The sequence below is a fragment of the Camelus bactrianus genome, chromosome 11, assembly GCF_048773025.1.
Source record: "Camelus bactrianus isolate YW-2024 breed Bactrian camel chromosome 11, ASM4877302v1, whole genome shotgun sequence".
Classification (NCBI taxonomy): domain Eukaryota; kingdom Metazoa; phylum Chordata; class Mammalia; order Artiodactyla; family Camelidae; genus Camelus; species Camelus bactrianus.
In genome coordinates this window covers 59,806,328-59,824,783 of record NC_133549.1, presented here as the reverse complement: position 1 = coordinate 59,824,783, position 18,456 = coordinate 59,806,328, and the positions used below count along the sequence as shown (strand labels likewise).

Sequence of the window (18,456 nt, the reverse complement as noted above, 5' to 3'; positions counted from 1 at the left end):
GAATACTGGGAAACTATGAAAACTTAGTTTTGTGACTGTGTGTGTGTGTATACACCTAAAGTGCATACACTTCATGTAGTAGGCCCTCTATCGATATTAAATAGGAAGGTTTTGAGGATAAAATTACAGTTTTGCCCGTGTCAACTTCACTTCTTGCCTGGATTTTGGGGGCCACTGTTAATAAATGAATAACTCAACTCAAATTCAAAGCATAATTTAATACAATGTTCCAAATGTATTACTTGTGGAATGCTTTAAAAGACCTCCATGGTGTGTTAGTTTTCAATGGCTGATATAACAAATTACCACAAAGTTATTGGCTTAGAACAACTCACATTTATTAAATATCAGTTCTGGAGGTTAGAAATCTGATGCTGTCTCACTGGGCTATAATCAAGGGGTGGGCAGGGCTGTGTTCCCTTTGCCCTCCTTTTCCAGGTTTTAGAGGCTGCTCACATTCCTTGGCTCGTGGCCCCTTCTGTCTTCAAAGCCAGCAATGACCATCTGAGTCTTTTTCATGCTATATCACTCTAACACTGCCTCTCCTGCTTCCCTCTTTTACTTACAAGGACCCTTATATTAAATCTAACTTCCTATACTAACTCAACAACCAAACAGACAACTGATGAGCTTAAGCCCAATAAACATGCCATAGAGAATAAAGATGTGACACTTCTGGCTTATCTGATCATTTACAATTAAATCTTAAATATATTATGACTAATTTCACTAACATCAGCACCTCCAGGTTTCTATTTTCACGCCATTACAGTCGCCTAAGGACAATTTAAAAAAGCATTCTAAACATCCAAAATTCCACAAGCAAACATGATGACAATGTGTGCAATATGAGCTAGGGATATTCTCTAGATCAAAATGTTTGGTAATTAGCATATATATATAAAAACCCAATTTGGCTCATGCAGAGTACCTTAGGGATCTCAGTGCACAAAGTACAGAAAAATGTGTTGCATGAAAATTTAAAACTATCTATATTAAATTCTTACAACACATGGATCTATTTTTAGACTTTCTATTATGTCCCCTTATGCCATCCACTCTGTGCTGGTACCATACTGCTTTAATTATTATAACTGTATATTTTAATATCTGGTAAAGGTCATCAAAGGAGCTGAACCAAGACTAATAAAATAGATATTTCCTAGAGTATCTAAATTGGTTATCTGAAAAAGCCAAGAAACAATGGTCAACTCAGTTGACCAGACTGGAATCCTGAAATATCATTTTCCACCTAAAGGAACCGGAATTTTAGGGAAATGACTGAGTTTTGGACCTGGTTTAGGAAATGTACAAGGGAAATTGGCACATCTTGTACCTGATAAAAAAGAACCTCCCAAACAGGCTCTACTCAAAAGGACTTGGTCCTTAACCTGAATTAGCGCCCACTGGACAAAGATGGGACAATCAATTGGAATGGAAATGTTTAAAATGTTATATATTCAAAGATCAGAATTAATTGTGATTTCTGGATGTTAGAAATTAGCTCATTACTTTAAATACTAGTAAAGCAAGAGAAACATACAACTATTTACTCTAACTTTCCTGTATAAGCTGTACCTTAAAGTACCCAAATAGTTAATGAAACCAAGTTTCTCTTTATTTATGTATTCTAGATAATAAATGAAGAAGAAATAGTAGGGTTAGAATATTACCAGTATTGAATTGGTAATGATAATCAGTGGCTATTAATATTTTAAAAAATGAGAGAGAACAGCATGCATCTCCCCATGGAAAAAGACAAAACCACCTATAAAATAATCATGCCACATACAAAAATTTAAATCTGAGTCTTCCGCGTCTCATCATAGCGATGCAATCAACAAAATTCAGACTGTAGGGGAATCCTATATGGCAAAAGAGCCAGTTTCTTTCATAACAACAACAAAAATGCAAAGATAAAAACCCAGGGTATTGAAGGAGAATCCATAAATAGACGAGACATATATCAAAGAACTGCAATGTATGCACCTTATTTGAATCGCAGATCAAGTAGGAAACTTAAAAACAGGAAAAGAAAATAATTAAGAACCTGTGAACAATGATGAATATTTGAAGGTTTTAAGAAAATGTTCTACATTATTTTAAGGTGATGATGGTTTCATCTTTAAAGTAAACACCAGAGTTTAAAAAAATTGCTGAAGCAGGATGATAGGTGTAGCAGGTTTATTATATTACTCTTTGTACCTCTGTTTATGTTTTAATTTCCATAAAAAGTTAAAAATGTTTCCATTAATTCAAATTTGTGTAGTTATTAAGAGCAACAATGAGAACTTCTTTATCAAGAGAAGAATTTTGATGTTTGACTTTCCTTGACTAATATTTCAAGGAAATTAATAAGATACCATTGAAGTTAGAAACACAATTACCTGCTCGAGCTTAACACTGGCAAATTTTCTTTCCAATCAATTTCCTCTGCTTCATAAAATTTGTTTCGAGAAAGCTGAGGGAACTAGAAATTATAAATGAAAGATAAGAAATAACTTTAGTAATTTATTTTATGGTTTAATTTCATATTTAATCTAGACTTGGCAATTGCATATACATTGCCTAACACAAAGTTTTAGAAAAACTAGCCATAGGTACCGTATTTAGAGATCTTTCTACTATTTTTAGCTCTGTGTTAAGGTATCTTCCCCTTTTATTCAATCCTTTGTTATTTCATTGAGTAGAATATTGTTATATAATCAAGTTGGAAAATCAGGTCATTGAACAAATAACTAATTATACCTTTGTTGTCCTAATTGGCTAACCATGTAGAAAAGCAATCTGACTTTATACCAGACTTAAGCCTATGTAGATTAAATATGTAAATATTAAAAATAAAACCATAAAATATAATAGAAAATTTATAACAGAAAACTGATGTTTTTATAAACTATGATGAAGAATGACTTGCTCAGTGATGTCAATTCAGAACCTACATAAAAAGACTGATAGACTTGAGGACATAAAAAGTTAAACCACAATATCACAAAAGACCCCCCTTTCCCCTAGTTCATGACCAACTGGAATATATTTAAAATATCTGTTATTAAGAGTTAATATTCTTATATTAAGAGCAGCTATGAATGGATGGCAAAAAGGTGACCTTTCTGAGAAAACTGGACTAAGGATATCCATAAATGATGCAGAAATAAAAGAATGGAAATACAGATTACCAACACATACATGGGAAAAAAGTTCATCTAGACTCGCTAGTAATAAAATAAGTGCAAATTAATATAAAGGTAAGATGACGTTCTCCCATCTATCACATTGGCAGAGGCAAAGAGTCTGACTGGACAGAGGTGTGGTTTTGGCACTCTAGTGCTTTAAACTGCTGGGAGAAGTAGAAATGGGCATAACCTCTCTCAAAGCAGTTTGGCTAAATTAAGACCCTTGATTTGCATAAACTTTAACATGGAAATTCTTTTCTCTGCAAAAAAAAATTACAAAACAAGTGCAGAAACACTAACATAAATGTTTATTGTAGCATTATTTATAGAAGGAAAAAAAAACCTCTTAAGCCATCTGAACTTCCAAGGATGAGGAATTTTCAACTCTGATACAAGCAGATGCCAAAGAATGCCTTATTAATGGAGAAAGATGGTGATAGCTATTAAGCGCAAAAAGAAGGGTTCAGAACAATTTATATTGTGTCATCCCGTTTTTCTTTATGTAATATCTACATTTATATAAGAAATCTATAATTTCTGTAACAAGCATTTTAAAAAGATGTTTCCTACTGCATTTGAAAAGTTTCTGGTAAGAACTTACGCTTTAAAATGTAACAAAAGGAAGGATCATAAGACCATTCAAGACTCTTAACGCTCCTTCTCCTGGAGGTAGAATGACTGCTAGGTGCACTGCAGCTCCGGAGGCAGAGCCCAGAGCGACCAGGAAATCTGCATGACAAAAGTTCACCTCTGATTTTAACATGGGTCACAAAGAAAAGAAATGCAGTACCTTTTTGTATTTGATGGGTAGAATATGGATAGATTTTTAAGTACAGAACACATGCTCACAAATATACATACATAGAGGGAAAAACTGCCTGCCAAGGAAGCTTGGGGAAGGTAATGAGAAAAGACTAATGCCTTCATACTGATAAACATGAACACTCAGTAACTAAGAGACTGTTAACTGCATGATACAAGTACCATGTGATATACATCGTGATTGCAGGTTGAAATGATCTATTGGGTTAAATAAAACATAGGATTAAAATTAATTTTACCCACTTCTTTTCACTTTTTAAAAAAGATGAGGATACTAGAAAATTTAATATTAGACATGTGGCATGCATTCTATTACTGTTGGACAGTCCTGCTGTATACTATAATAAAAATCTAATTACGTCATCCCTCTGCTCATAATCTTTCAGTGTCTTCCTGTTACTCTTAGAATAAAAACAAAAATCTTTAACATGGCCTGTGAGCCCATGAAGAGCCTTAGCCCTGCCTACCTCACCATTTCTGCCACTTCCCAGTCTTCCCCTTTGTTCCTGAGTCCCAGCTGGTCACCCTCTTTCGGGCCTTCAACATAGGACTTTTCTCACTGCAGGTTGAGACTGAACGTGTATCATGAAACAAATTTAGTGAATTGAGACCAGCATTGAAAAATATAAAACAGAACAGAATAGAGAAGAATGAACATCACAAGCAAAAGGGTAAATATCATCTTATGTACATGCTCTTTATGTGTTTGTTTACTGGATTATGTTGTAAAATACATCTCTTATGGAGACTGTTGGAGAAGGAATACTCTAACCCAGGGTTTCTCAGCTTTGGCACTATTGACATTTTGGTTGGGTAACTCTTTACGGTGGAGAGTTCTTTATAGAATATTTAGCAGCGTCTCTGAACTCTATGCACTAGATGCCAGTAGTACATCCTTCCTCAGTTATGACAATCCAGTATCTCCAGACCTTGCCATATGTCCCCTAGTTCAGAGCTATTGCTCCAACCCATAATATTCAATCTCACAGCAAAGCTTTTTCACAAGGCGTTCTCACTTACTGAAAGGTACTTCTTACCACTTCTCTCCTAGTAACTCTTAACTGTCAGATCTCACTGTACCCTCCCTAGGAAAGTCTTTCCTGAATTCTTCTAGGGAGGTCTCATCCTTCTATAATATGTTCTTATAAAATCATGTGCTCTATTTCAAGCACTTACCAATTTATAATTTTCCATTTACTTCTATGATTATTTGATTAATATCTGCCTCTCTCACTAGGCTGTTAATTCCATGAAGTCAGGGATCATGTCTGATTTTGCCCACAATACAGCATTACACACGTATTTAGTCAGTGTCTTCCGTGTATTGACTCCATAGCTAGATGCTAGGTATACACTGGGTGGCGGAAAAAGCAAAGTCGCTGCCCTTGAGGAGCCAACAGTCTTGCTGAGGAGACCTAAAATATAGAAATAGATCAGTATTTAAGTACAAATTAAAAATGGAAATGGTGCTATGGTAAAGATGTGTTTTGAGTTGGGAAGACCAAATCAGATAGAGCTGTCAGGGAGAGGATGCACTGAGGATGTGAACACTAGGTAAGATTCGAAGTATTTAGAAGGACACAGCCATACAAAAGCAGGGAAAGAACACTCCAAGAGCGAGTATCATCTTAAAGTCTTATGATGTGTTCCTAGTAGGTTTTTAAAAGATCATTCTGCTGGGAAAAGAATGTGTCAGAGGAAGTTCAAAGAAGGGGAAGTCACTTAGGAAGTCATTCAGTCCAGGTTGGAGCCCATTGGTGTCTTGGACTAGGGTTGTTGTAGTGGTAACAGGAAGAAGTGTGTCAGTACTTACTAAGTACTTAGTATGCCAGTTGTCAGATTTGACATACTAGGTACTTAGTAAATATTTGCTGATTTAATATCGATTCAGTGAATTCATTCAATATTTACTAAATAATTAGACTCAAAGCTTTAAGAAATTAAGACAGCACTGGAGTAAGTTTTGAGTGATTGCCTTTTATTTTCATCTCCATATCTGCCTGTCAAAGTTCAATTCAAACTCCATATTGTCTAAGAGAAATTTCCCTATATTCTCAAATTAATCTTGTTTTCACAGCTATAGTATAGCAAATTTGTTCTAGTTCCATCATAGCATTTATCATTGTCTACTTTAGATGAGATATTTATGCATTCACCTGCCCAAGTATGTTATGGGTGCAGTGAAGGCTGATAAAAAAAAATTATCACTTATATCACTAGAACTCTGATACAAAAGATTGTACATAGGAGACTTTAAATGATGTTGGTTAAATGGAATGAAAGCCATGAAAAATTACTTGGAAAAAATTCAGTCTTTAAAACTTTGATGACTCAGTCAGAAATAATCTCCCAATGCACAAGAAATTATTTAATACTTACCTGAAGTTAAAGTTTATTTTGAAAAGGGAGTGTTTTAAAACGTGTTTCAATCTCAGGCAAACCAAAGGCGGGTTTCACTAATACCATTTTTGATGATGCATTTTACCGTGGGAGCCAAGGGAACATGTATTTTCATTTCTCTATGGTGATTAGCTAGGAGTGGAATTGCTGGGCCATAGGGTACGGGGATGTTTATAAGAAAGTACCTAATCTTTTTCCAAAGACATTTACCATTTTATTCTCTCGTCAGTCACATATGAAAATTCCTGCTTCTCCACATTTTTAACTTTTGCCATGCCAGTCATTTTAATTTCAGCTGTTTTGGTGAGTGTGAAATGGTATCTCATTGAAGTTTTAATTTGAAGTTTCCTGATGACTAATGATGTTGAATATTTCATCATGTCCTTATCAGCTCTTCATTTATCTTCCTTTTTGAAGTATTTGAGGTCTTCACTGAATTAAAATTTTTTCCTTCTTCAGATATAATTGACATATACCATTGTGTAAGTTTAAAGTGTACAACGTGATAATTTGATATACATATACATTGCAAAATGATTACCACAATAAAGTTAGTTAACACACATCACCATCACCTCACATTATTACCAATTTTTGTTATGGTGAGAACATTTAAAATCTACTTTCTTAGCAATTAAGTATACAACACAGTATTGTTAACTATAGTCACAGTACTGTACATTTGACCCCCAGAATTTATTCATCTTTTAGCTGAAAGTTTGTACCATTGGCTAACATCTCCCCATTTCACCCACCCACCAGCCCCTGGAAACAAAAAATCTATTCTCTCTGAGTTCTGTTCTTTAGATTCCATATGTAAGTGAGATCATATAGTATTTGCCCTTTTCTGTCTGACATCTCACTTAACATAATGCACTCAAGGTCCATCCATGTTGTTGTAAGTGACAAGATTTATTTTTGATGGCTGGATTATATATATGTATATATATTATATATAGGTGAATGTATAATATATAAAATGTGTATTCTATTAAATATAGGTATATTTTACATGTGTGTATTTATACATATGTAAATAGGTAAAGTATTAAAAATATGTATTCTATTAACTATAGGTATATGTTACGTGTGTATATATATATATATGTGTGTGTGTGTATGTGTGTGTGTATATATATAAATATATAAACATTTTCTTTAGCCATTTATCCCTTGCAGGAACACTTACTTTATTTCCATTTATTGGCTGTTGTGATTAATAGTGCGATGAGTGAGCAAGAGAGTGCAAGTATCTCTCTGAGATAGTGATGTCTTGTCCTTTAGATATATGCCCAGAAGTAGGATCATATGGTAATTCTATTTCTATTTTGGGGGGGACTCTCCATACTGTTTTCCATAGTGGTTGTACCAATGTACCTTGCCACCAATACTGCAAAAGAGTTCCCTTTTCTCCACATTTTCCTCAGCACTCGTTAGATCTTGTCTTTGTGATAACAGGCATTCTAACAGGTGTGAGGTGATGCCTCACTGTGGGTTTGATTTACATCCCCCTGATAATGAGTGATGCTGAGTGCCTTCCCTTGTACCTGTTGGCCTTTGTATGTTTTCTTTGGAAAAATGTCTGCTCAGGTCCTTTGCCTGATTTTTAATGAGATTATTTGGCTTTTTTGCTGTTGATTTGTATGAGCTCCTTGTATTTTCTGGATATTAACCTCTTAACAGGTAAATGACTTGCAAATACTTTCTCCCCTTCTATAGACTGCCTTTTCATGTTGTTGATTGTTTCTTTTTCTGTAGAGGAACTTTTTACTTTGGTGTAGTCCCACTTGACTTTTCCTTTTATTGCTTGTGCTTTGGTGTCATATTCAAAATTTCATTGCCAAGACAAATGTCAAGGAGGTTCCCTCTGTTTTCTTAGGAATTTCATTGTTTTAGGCTTTACATGTAAGTACTTTATCCATTTCTAGTTAATTTTTGTGAGTGGTGTAAGATTGGAGTTCAGTTTCATTCTTCTGGATGTGGATATCCTTCTGCCAAATTTTAAGAAATTGTATTCCATATCTTTTTTTATTTAATTATAGATGTTCTTTATAAATTACATGTATATGCCAAATATTTGTATCATAGTTTTTCAAAGGAAATGATAGCTTGCATATTTTTTGCTATGTACATTTAAAATTTTTTTAATTGAAATATAATTGGGAAAAAACACTGTATTAGTTTCAAGTGTACAACATAATAATTTGTATGCATTGTGAAATGATCACCAAAATAAGTCTGTTTACCCTCTGTTGTCATACAAAGATAAAAAAAAGTTTTCTCATAATGAGAACTCTTAAGATTTACTTTCTTAGCACCTTTCAAATTTACAATACAATATTATTGACTATAGTCACCATGCTGTACATTATATCCCCATGACTTAATTATTTTATAACTAGAAGTTTGTAACTCTAGATCCCATTCACATTTCTCCCAACACTTCCTTCACCTCTGGCAACCACCAATCTGTTCTCTTCATCTATGCATTTTGTTTATTTCATTTTTTATATTCCACATATCAGTAAAATCCACCAATATTTGTCTTTCTGAGAATTTCACTAAGCATAATATTCTCCAGGTCCATCAATATTGTTTCAAATGGCAAAATTTCATTCTTTTTATGACCGAGTAGTGTATCATTGTATATCTACCTCTCCTGTTTTGTGTTTTTGATGTCGTATTTTACATTTTTAATTGTGTGTATCCCTTATTTAATTATTGTAGTTAGTTATTTTCAGTTCTTTTGTCTTTTAACCTTCATACTAGCTTTATAAATACTTGATCTAATTCCTTTACAATATATTTACCTTTACACATGAGATTTTTATTTCTATGTTTTCTTGTTACTAATTAGTGCCCTTCCTTTCCAGCTTAAAGAAGTCTCTATGACATTTATTTCAAGACTGTTTGAGTGGTGATGAACTCCTTTAGTTTTTGTTTGTATTGAAAGCTCTTTACTTCTTCTTCAATTCTTAATGTTAACCTTGTTGGGTACAGAGTTCTTGCTTGAAGGTTTTTTCCATTCAGCACTTTAAATCCTGCTCCCTTCTAGCCTGTGAAGTTTCTCCTAAGAAATCAGTTCGTAATCTTATTGGAGTTTCCCTTGTATGTAACAAGTTATTTTTCTCTTGCTACTTTTAAGATTCTCTCACAAAGAGATACACTTTAACTTTTGACATTTTAATTATAATGTGTCTTGGTGTGGGTCTCTTTGTGTTCATCTTGTTTGATAATGTCTCTCTTGGCTTCCTGGGTTTGGATGTCTGTTTCCTTCCCCAAGTTAGGGAAGTAGTTTTCAGTCATTATTTTTTTTAAATAAAGAACTCAATTTAATAATAAGAAAATAAGCAGCTCAATTAAAAAGCACAAAATATCCGAACATATGCCTCACTGAAGAATATATACAGATGGCAAGTAAACGAAAAGATCCTAAACATTGCTTGTCATTAAGGAAATGCATATTAAAACCACAATGAGATACCACAATACACTTTTAGAATGGCTAAAATCTAGTATTATTGATGATAGCAAATGCTGGCAAAGATGTAGAACAGAAATTTTCATTCATTGCTGGTAAGATTGCAAAATGGTATAGCCACTTTGAAAGGCAGTCTTACAGTTTCTTACAAAGTTAGACTTACCATAGAAACCATTAACTCACACAAAAAATGGAAAACTCGTGTTCATGTATAAATTTGCACATAAATGTTTATAGCAGCTTTATTCATCGTTAAAACTAAAACTTTAGAACTTGGAAGCAACCTAGATGTCCTCAGCAGGGGACTGGATGACTGGTACATCAGTGCATTGGAATATTACTCAATAATAAAAAGTTACAAGTTATTGATTCACAGGACAATGTGGATGAATCTTAGATACATATTATAAGTGAAAGGAGCCAGATCCAAAAAAGTTTATATTTTATGATCCATTCACGTGACATTCTGGAAAAGGGAAAACTATAAGGACGTAAAACAAATCAGTGGTTGACAGGGATTGTTGGCTGGAAAAGTGGTTGACTATAAAGGAGATGCACAGAGGAACTTTTCAAGGGAAAGAACTATTTTGAATGGTACTGGTGTGGTGAATACATTTGTCAAAACTTACAGAACTGTTAATCACAAAGAGTGAACACTGATGTATGCAAAGTGAAAAAAAAAATCAATTCCAGAACAGAATCCAGACTGTGATAACCTAACCTTCTTACAAATAAATGACATAACTGCACTGAACATGGAGGTGGGAGGTGAGAGGCATGCTAAGTCTGGAAAATTGTGGTTTACTAGAAACTAAGGATAAAGATGAAAGATACATAAACACTATACTCAAGTTGGTAATGGGATACTGGTTGACAGTTCTGAAACTGCTTTATATGTGTATATACTTGAAAAAGAAGTGGTTGGTGGGTATTGGGAGTCAGGTTTCTCACTACTGGAGAGGGAAGTTACAGATAAGAGAGGGAGATTAGAATGAACTCTGTGGTTCTTAATTAGAGTTGGAAACATCAATGTGAACTCATGTTTAGCTTAGTGTATATACAGCTGGATAGAGAAACAGTTGTAGATACTTCTGTGTATGTGAGTTTGTACACATAAATATATTATCAAATTCTGTCCACTGAGATAGAGGACCTACAAGGAATGTTGAGTCATTGTTTCTTCAAATAAGTTTTCTATCCTCTTCCCTCTCTCTTCTTCTAGGACCCCTGTAATATGAATGATATCCTGCTTGATGTTGTTGCATAGATCCCCTGAGCTATCTTCATTTTTTAAAAATTCTTTTTTCTTCTTGCTGCTCTGTTTGGGTGAGTTCCAGTGTTCTTTCAGATCATGGATTCTTTCTCCTGCTTCATCTAGTCTGCTTTTGAACCCCTCTAGTGTATTTTTCAGTTCAGTTATTGTATTCTTCAGCTTTGTGACTTTGGTTTGGTACTCTTTTATATTTTCTGTCTCTTTGTTGAAGTTCTTGTTGTGTTCATCAGTTCTTCTCTTGATTTTAGTGAGCATTTGATGATCGTTACTTTGAACTCTTTATCAGATAAATTAGTTATCTCCAATTCATTAAGGTTTTTCCTGGGGTTTTATCTTTTTTTGTTTAAAACACATTCCTCTGTCTCTTCATTTTGCTTGATTCTCTGTATTGGTTTCTATGTACTAGGTCAAAGAGCTATCTCTCCCAGTCTTGAAGGTGTGACCTTGTGTAAGACATAAACCTTACTGTTCAACCTTGCCCTAGCTCTTGGTTGTCTCTGGAACCTTTGTGATTGTCTAAGCAGCCTGATTTTTTTTATAGATAGATCCCAGTTGTTGAGGGTGTAGTAGGTGTTCCAGAGGGAAGGATCTCAGTAAGCACCTAGTTTTAGCTAGTTGGAAGCTATATCACATGTGATATGTGATATGTGAGATATATATGGGAGATACATAAATACGTATATATTTATATATCTATATACCTGTGGGACTGCAACTGTAGGCCTTGCTGGCCTCCAGACCAAGTGACCTGAGGTGTTCCCTTAGTGACAGTTGCAAATTTGGGGGCTCCAGGCAGGTACATTCAGTCCTTTCTGTGAGATACCAGCAAGCTGTAGCAGGTCCAGGTAAGAGGGCAAAGATGGTATCTCCCAGCCTGTGTTCCCTGAGAGCACGTCCTTAGCCCCTAAATAGGTGGCAAGCTTGAAACCTGCCCCTCAGTCTGAAGCTCCAGGACAAGTAAGTAGTCCTTTTTCATAGGAAGATTGGGAGTGTTTCAGTACAGTACCGTGGGTGTGGTAGCCTGTCAAGAACTGTCTCTTTGATTATTTCAGCCCTGTGGGCCCCAGAAACAACCCCCTCCCCCTAACCAATCCAGTATAGCCATGAGCTCAAGGGGAGTCCCTGTGTGAGCTGTGATTGCATAGGATGCTGGGAGTGGAGCATCGGGCCAGATACTTGTATTTTGACTACTTTCCTCCTACCCCTCTATGACTTGACTGATTTTCTTAAAGGTAGTTTTCAATGGGAAGAAGCTTTTAATTTTGATAAAGTTCAGTTTCACAAGATTTTCTTCCTATGGTTGTTTTCTGCGACCTATGTAAGAAATCTTTGCTGTCTCCAACTCATGGTGATGTTATTCTGTGTTAATTCCAGAAGCTTTATGATTCTAGTTTTATGCTGAAATTATTTTGTATGTGATATGACATAGAGATAGTGGTTGATTTTTTTTTTCCTTATGGATACCCAGGTTTCCCAGAACAATTTGCTTAAAAGACTTTCTTTTCCCTATTCAATTTCTGTGATGTTTTGTAAAAGTTTAATCGACTATATAGAGATGAGTCAATTTCTACACTACAGATTGTTATTTTTATCTATTTGTCTATTCTTAAGTCAATACCACATTGACTCAATTTCTGTGGCATTATCGTAAGTTTTGAATCAAGTATGTATAGTTTGCTCAATTTTATTCCTTTGTGAAAATTGCTTTGGTTGTTCTAGGGTGCTTGAATTTTCATATACATTTTAGAATTTTATTGACAATATCTAAAACAAATTCTAGCTGGGAGTTTTGAATGAGATTATTATTTTAAATCTTTAGCTCAGCCTGGGGGGAACTAACATCTTAAAGATACTTAGTCTTCCAATCCATGAAGATGATCTATCTAACCATTTATTTGTGTCTGCTTTAATTTTTTCAGTTTAACGAACACTAACTGAGTAAGATATTGTACATAGTAAACCTTCAATAAATATTTAGACATAAAATAATGTCCTCAATATTAGTGATTTATCTGCATAGTGAATGGAGTCTTAGCAGAAGAGGAAGAAATAAATAACTTCTTTTTTTATGAGAATTCTTAGGATTTACTCTTTTAAGAACTTTGACATGTAACAGACCACATAGTTAATAATATTAATCATGTAATAGATTACATCCTTAGTAATTGTATATCTTTTAAAATTTTTTTTATTGAATAAAAGATTCTGTAAATTCAATCGTGCTTTACAATTTTCACAAGATTCACATACATGATGTTATATAATCCCATAATAACCCTGTTTTCTGCCTACTCTTATGTTGCCCTTCCCCCCTTCACTCACCTTCTGGTAACCACTGGTTTGTTCTCTGTTTCTGTATATCAGCTTCTTTTTTGTTTTATTCACTAGTTTGTTCTATTTTTAATATTCCACATATAAGTGATATCAAACAATATTTATCTTTCTCTGTGTGACTTATTTTGCTTAGCATAATGTCCTCGAAGTCCACCAATGTTGCTGCAAATGGCAAAACTTCATTTTTTATGATTGAGTAGTATTCCATTGTATATACCACATCTTCTTTATCCGTTCATTTGCTGATGGACACTTAGGTTGCTTCCATTATCTTGGCAACTGTAAATAATGCCATTATGAACATTGGGGTGCATATATCTTTTCAAATTAGTGGGGTTTTTTTTCAGATATATAACCAGGGGTGAAGTTGCTGGGTCATATGGTAGTTCTGTTTTTAATTTTGAGAAACTTTCATACAGTTTTCCACAGTAGCTGCACCAGTTTACATTCCCACTAACAATGTACAAGGGTTCCCTTTTCTCCACATCCTCAACATTTGTTATTTGTGTTCTTTTTGATGATAGCCTTTCTGACAGGTGTGAAGTGATATTTCATTGTGGTTTTCATTTGTATATCCCTGATGATTAGTGATCTTGAGCATCTCTTTATGTGCCTGTTGGCCAACTGAATTTCCTCTTTTGGAAAAATGTCTATTTATTCCTTCTGCCCATTTTAAAATCAGGTTGTTTGTTTTTTGATGTTGAGTTGTATGAGCTGTTTTTATATGCTGGATATTAACTGCTTTTGGATCATGTCATTTGCAGTATTTTCTCCCATTCAGGAGGATATCTTTCTGTTTTGTAGATGGTTCATTTGCTGTGCAAAAGCTTTTAAGTTTAATTGGGTCCCATTTGTTTATTTTTGCTTTTATTTCCTTTACTTTAGGAATGGGATTCAAAAATTACTGCTGCTATTTATGTCAAAGAGTGTTCTGCCTATGTTTTCCTCTAGGAGCTTTATATTATCTGGTCTTACATTTAGGTCTTTCATCCTTTTTGAGTTTATTTTTCTATATGGTGTTAGAGAATGTTCTAATTTCAGTCTTTTGGACATGTAGCTGTCCAGTTTTCCCAGCACCATTTACTGAAGAGACTGTCTTTAATCCATTGTATATTCTTGCATCCTTTATCATAGATTAATCAACCAAAAGTGTATGGGTTTATTTCTGGACTCTCTACTCTGTTCCATTGATCTGTGTGTCTGTTTTTTCCCAATACCAAAATGTTTTGGTGTCTGTAGTTTGGTTAAGTGTTAATCAGGAAGCAGGATTCCTCCTGCTCTATTCTTCTTTCTCAAGATTGTTTTGGCTATTTGGGGTCTTTTGTGTTTCCATATTTATGTTCCATATTTGTGTTTTCAATTTTAAAATTATTCTAGTTCTGTGGGAAAAAGCCATTGGTATTTTGATAGAGACTGCACTGAATCTGTAGACTTCCTTGGGAAGTATGGTCATATTAACAATATTTATTCTTCCAATGCTAGAACATGGTATATCTTTCCATCTGTTTTTGTCATCTTCAGTTTCTTTGATCAGTGTCTTACAGTTTTCTGAGTACTGATTTTTACCTCCTTACATAGGTTTATTCCTAGGTATTTTATACTTTTTGATGCAATGGCAAAAGGGATTGTTTCCTCAATTTCCCTTTCTGATAGTTTATTGTTAGTGTATAGGAATGCAATAGGTTTCTGTATATTAATTTCGTATCCTACTGTTTTACCAAATTCATTGGATGAGCTCTAGTAGTTTTCTGGTAGCATCTTTAGGGTTTTCTATGTATAGTATCATGTCATCTGCAAACAATGACAGTTTTACTTCTTCCTTTCCAACTTGGATGCCTTTCATTTCTTTCTCTTCTCTGATTTGTGTCTGACTTCTAAAACAATGCTGACTAAAAATGAGAGTGGGCATCTTTGTATCTTTTTCCTGATCTCAGAGGGAATTCTTTCAGCTTTTCACAGTTGAGTATGATGTTAGCTGTGGGTTTGTGGTTTGTTACATATGGCCTTTCTTATGTTGAGGTATGTTCCCTCTATGCCTGCTTTCTGGAGAGTTTTTATCATAAATGGATGTTGAAGTTTATCAAAAGCTTTTTCTGCCTCTACTGAGATGATCATACGGATTTTATTCTCCAATTTGGTAATGCGGTGTATCACATTGATTTGTGGATACTGAAGAATCCTTGCAACCCTGGGATAAGTCCCACTTGATCATGGTGTATGATCCTTTCAATGTATTGTTGGATTCAGTTTGCTAATACTTTGTTGAGAATTTCTGCATCTCTGTTGATCAGTGATATTGGCCTTTAAGTGTCTATTTTTGTGATATATTTGTCTGGTTTTGGTATCAGGGTGATGCTGGCCTCCCAGAATGAGTTCACAAGTGTTCCTCTTAAGTTTTGGGGGAAAGTTTCAGAAGCGTGTTGACTCTTCTCTAAATGTTTGTTAGAATTCACCTGTGAAGCCAACCGATCCTGGACTTTTGTTAGTTGGGAGTTTTTAAATTATTGATTCAATCTCATTATTGGTCATACAATACAATGTACTGCATGTAAATACATATACACAATATACTCCACATATTTTTTTTAATTTATGTATATGTACTATTCATTGTTTCTAAGAACATTTAGAGCTTTAGCTTTTTAAACTTAATTACCAAAGGAATAAAGCCAACCACAAAATAAGAATTAATTCAAAAACAGACATACACCTCTCTATTAACAGCAACATTATTTATAATTGCTAAGAGATGGAAGCATCCTAAGTGCACGTCAACAGATGAATGGATAAAGAAGATGCAGCATATATATGTAATGGAATACAACTCACCCATAAGTAAGAAGGATATTTTGCCATTTGCAGCCTTCATTCACTTTTTTTTCCACTTCAAAAACTAGAATTTTATAACTGGCATAAACATTTCCATTGCATTAAAAAGAACAAAATACCTAGAAATAAACTTAACCAAGGAGGTTACCTACAATCTGAAAACCGTAAAACACTGATGAAGGAAATTGAAGATGATACAAAGAAATGGAAAGGTGGGTGCTCTTGGATTAGAAGTATCAACGTTGTAAAAATGGCCATACTACCCAAAGCAATCTACAGATCCAATGCAACTCCTCTCAAAGTACTCATGGCATTCTTCACAGGACTAGAACAAACAATTCTGTAATTTATATGGAATCATAAAAGACCCCAAATTACCAAAGCAATCTTTTGTAAGTCTTCCCCCTACCCACCTTTCTTCTTTTTGTTCTCTTTTCTTATGGTTTGATGACTAGAGAAGTTCCTTTAATATTTGTTGTAAACCTGGCTTGGTGGTGCTGAATTCTTTTAGCTTTTGTTTATCTGTGAAGCTTTGGATTTCTCCATCAAATCTGAACGAGAGCCTTGCTGGATAGAGTTTTCTGGTTGTAGGTTTTTCCCTTTCATCACTTTAAATATGTCTTGTCACTCCCTTCTGGCCTGTAGAGTTTCTGCTGAAAAAAATCATCTGATAACCTTATGGGAGTTCCCTTCTATGTTATTTGTTGCTTTTTTCTTGCTAATTTTAATATTTTCTCCTTATCCTTAATTTTTGTGAATTTGATTACTATGTGCCTTGGTGTGTTCCTCTCTGGATTGATCCTGTGTAGAACTCTCTGCACTTCCTGGACTTGGGTAACTGTTTCCTTTCTCAAGTTGGGGAAGTTTTCAGTGATTATTGCTCCAAAAATTTTCTCAGGTCCTTTCTCTCTTCTCTTTCTGGGACCCCTATAATGCAAATGTTAGTGTGCTTCATGTTGTCCCAGAGTCCTCTTAAACTATCCTCATTTCTTTTCCTTCTTTTTGTTGTGTGTTCTGCAGTAGTGATTTCCACTAATCTGTCTTTTAGCTCATTGATCCATTCTTCTGCCTTATTTAGTCTATTCTTGTTTCCTTCTAGTGTGTTATTCATTTCAGTGATTTTATTCTTTAACTCTGTTTGGGTACCCTTTATATTTTCCAACTCTTTCCTAAAAACTTTGCTCTCTGCATCTATACTCCTCTGGAGTTCTCTGAACATCTTTGCCTTCATTACTTTAAACTTTTTCAGATAAACTGCCTATCTCCTCATCAGTTATTTCTTCTGGGATTTTATCTTATGCCTTGGCCTGGAAGATATTCCTTTGCCACCTCATATCATCTATCTTTCTATTTTTATTTTTAGGTAAGTGGTTACATTTCTCGACCTTGGAGAAGTGGCCCTCTGTGGGAGATGTCCTATGCATTCCAGCAGTACACTCCTCTCGTATTACCCAAGGGACAAGGTCCAGCCTGTCCCAGTGTAGAGTCTGGCTTGTGTTTGTGGATTCCTCCCACAGGCTTTGGGATTGTTTTATTTCTAGTATCTGCCCCCTGCTGGATGAGGCAGGACTAGAGGCTTATGCAGATTCCCTGGCAGGAGGAGCCAGTGCCTGCCCACAGTTGGGTGAAGCTTGGTTCTGGACCTCTGGTGGGTAGTCTGTGTCTAGAGGCCTTTGTGGCTCAGGAATTCTGCTGATGGGTGTGGCTGTGTTCCCACCCTGTGTGTTGTTTGGCCTGAGGCTTCCCTACAGGCTATTGGGTGGGGCTAGGTCTTGGTGCTAATGATCCAATCAAGATGTCAGCCTCCAGGAAAGCTCATGGAGATGAACACTCCCAGAATGTTAGGCACCAGTTTTTATATCCCCTGGTTGAGCCACAGCCATCCCCTACGTCCCCAGGATACCCTCCAAAACCAGCAGGTAGTGCTAGCCCAGGTTCCTATGAAATCACTGCCTCTGCCTTTGGACCTGGTGCACTCAAGATTCTATGCACGCTTCCCAAGAGAGTGAAGTCTCCGTTTCCCCTAGTCCTTTGGGGCTGCTGGAGTTAAGCCCCACTGTCCTTCAAAACCAGATGTCCTGAGGTCTCCTTCTCTTCCCATTGCTGGGGCTGGGGAGGTTGATGTGGGGATCAGAACTCTC

General features: G+C 35.3%; 2 long non-coding RNA genes across 10 annotated transcripts in view; one reads left to right on the top strand and one right to left on the bottom strand.

Annotated features, from left to right (window-relative positions):
- Positions 1-18,456, bottom strand: part of LOC123617697 (uncharacterized) — a 549,026-nt gene that overhangs the window by 33,775 nt on the left and 496,795 nt on the right. For 4 of the 6 annotated variants that reach the window (XR_012510260.1, XR_012510255.1, XR_012510259.1 and 1 more), the window contains one exon: positions 2,388-5,413. This is a non-coding gene — a long non-coding RNA (uncharacterized LOC123617697). The remainder of the gene's footprint in view (positions 1-2,387; positions 5,414-18,456) is intronic. The other 2 variants (XR_012510256.1, XR_012510257.1) reach the window with 2 other exon arrangements.
- LOC105071299 (uncharacterized) overlaps positions 1-18,456 on the top strand; it is a 137,827-nt gene that overhangs the window by 101,552 nt on the left and 17,819 nt on the right. For 2 of the 4 annotated variants that reach the window (XR_012510263.1, XR_012510262.1), the window contains exon 3: positions 4,564-4,669. The exons of the other annotated variants lie outside the window; for them this stretch is intronic. This is a non-coding gene — a long non-coding RNA (uncharacterized LOC105071299). The remainder of the gene's footprint in view (positions 1-4,563; positions 4,670-18,456) is intronic. 4 annotated transcript variants of the gene reach the window in all.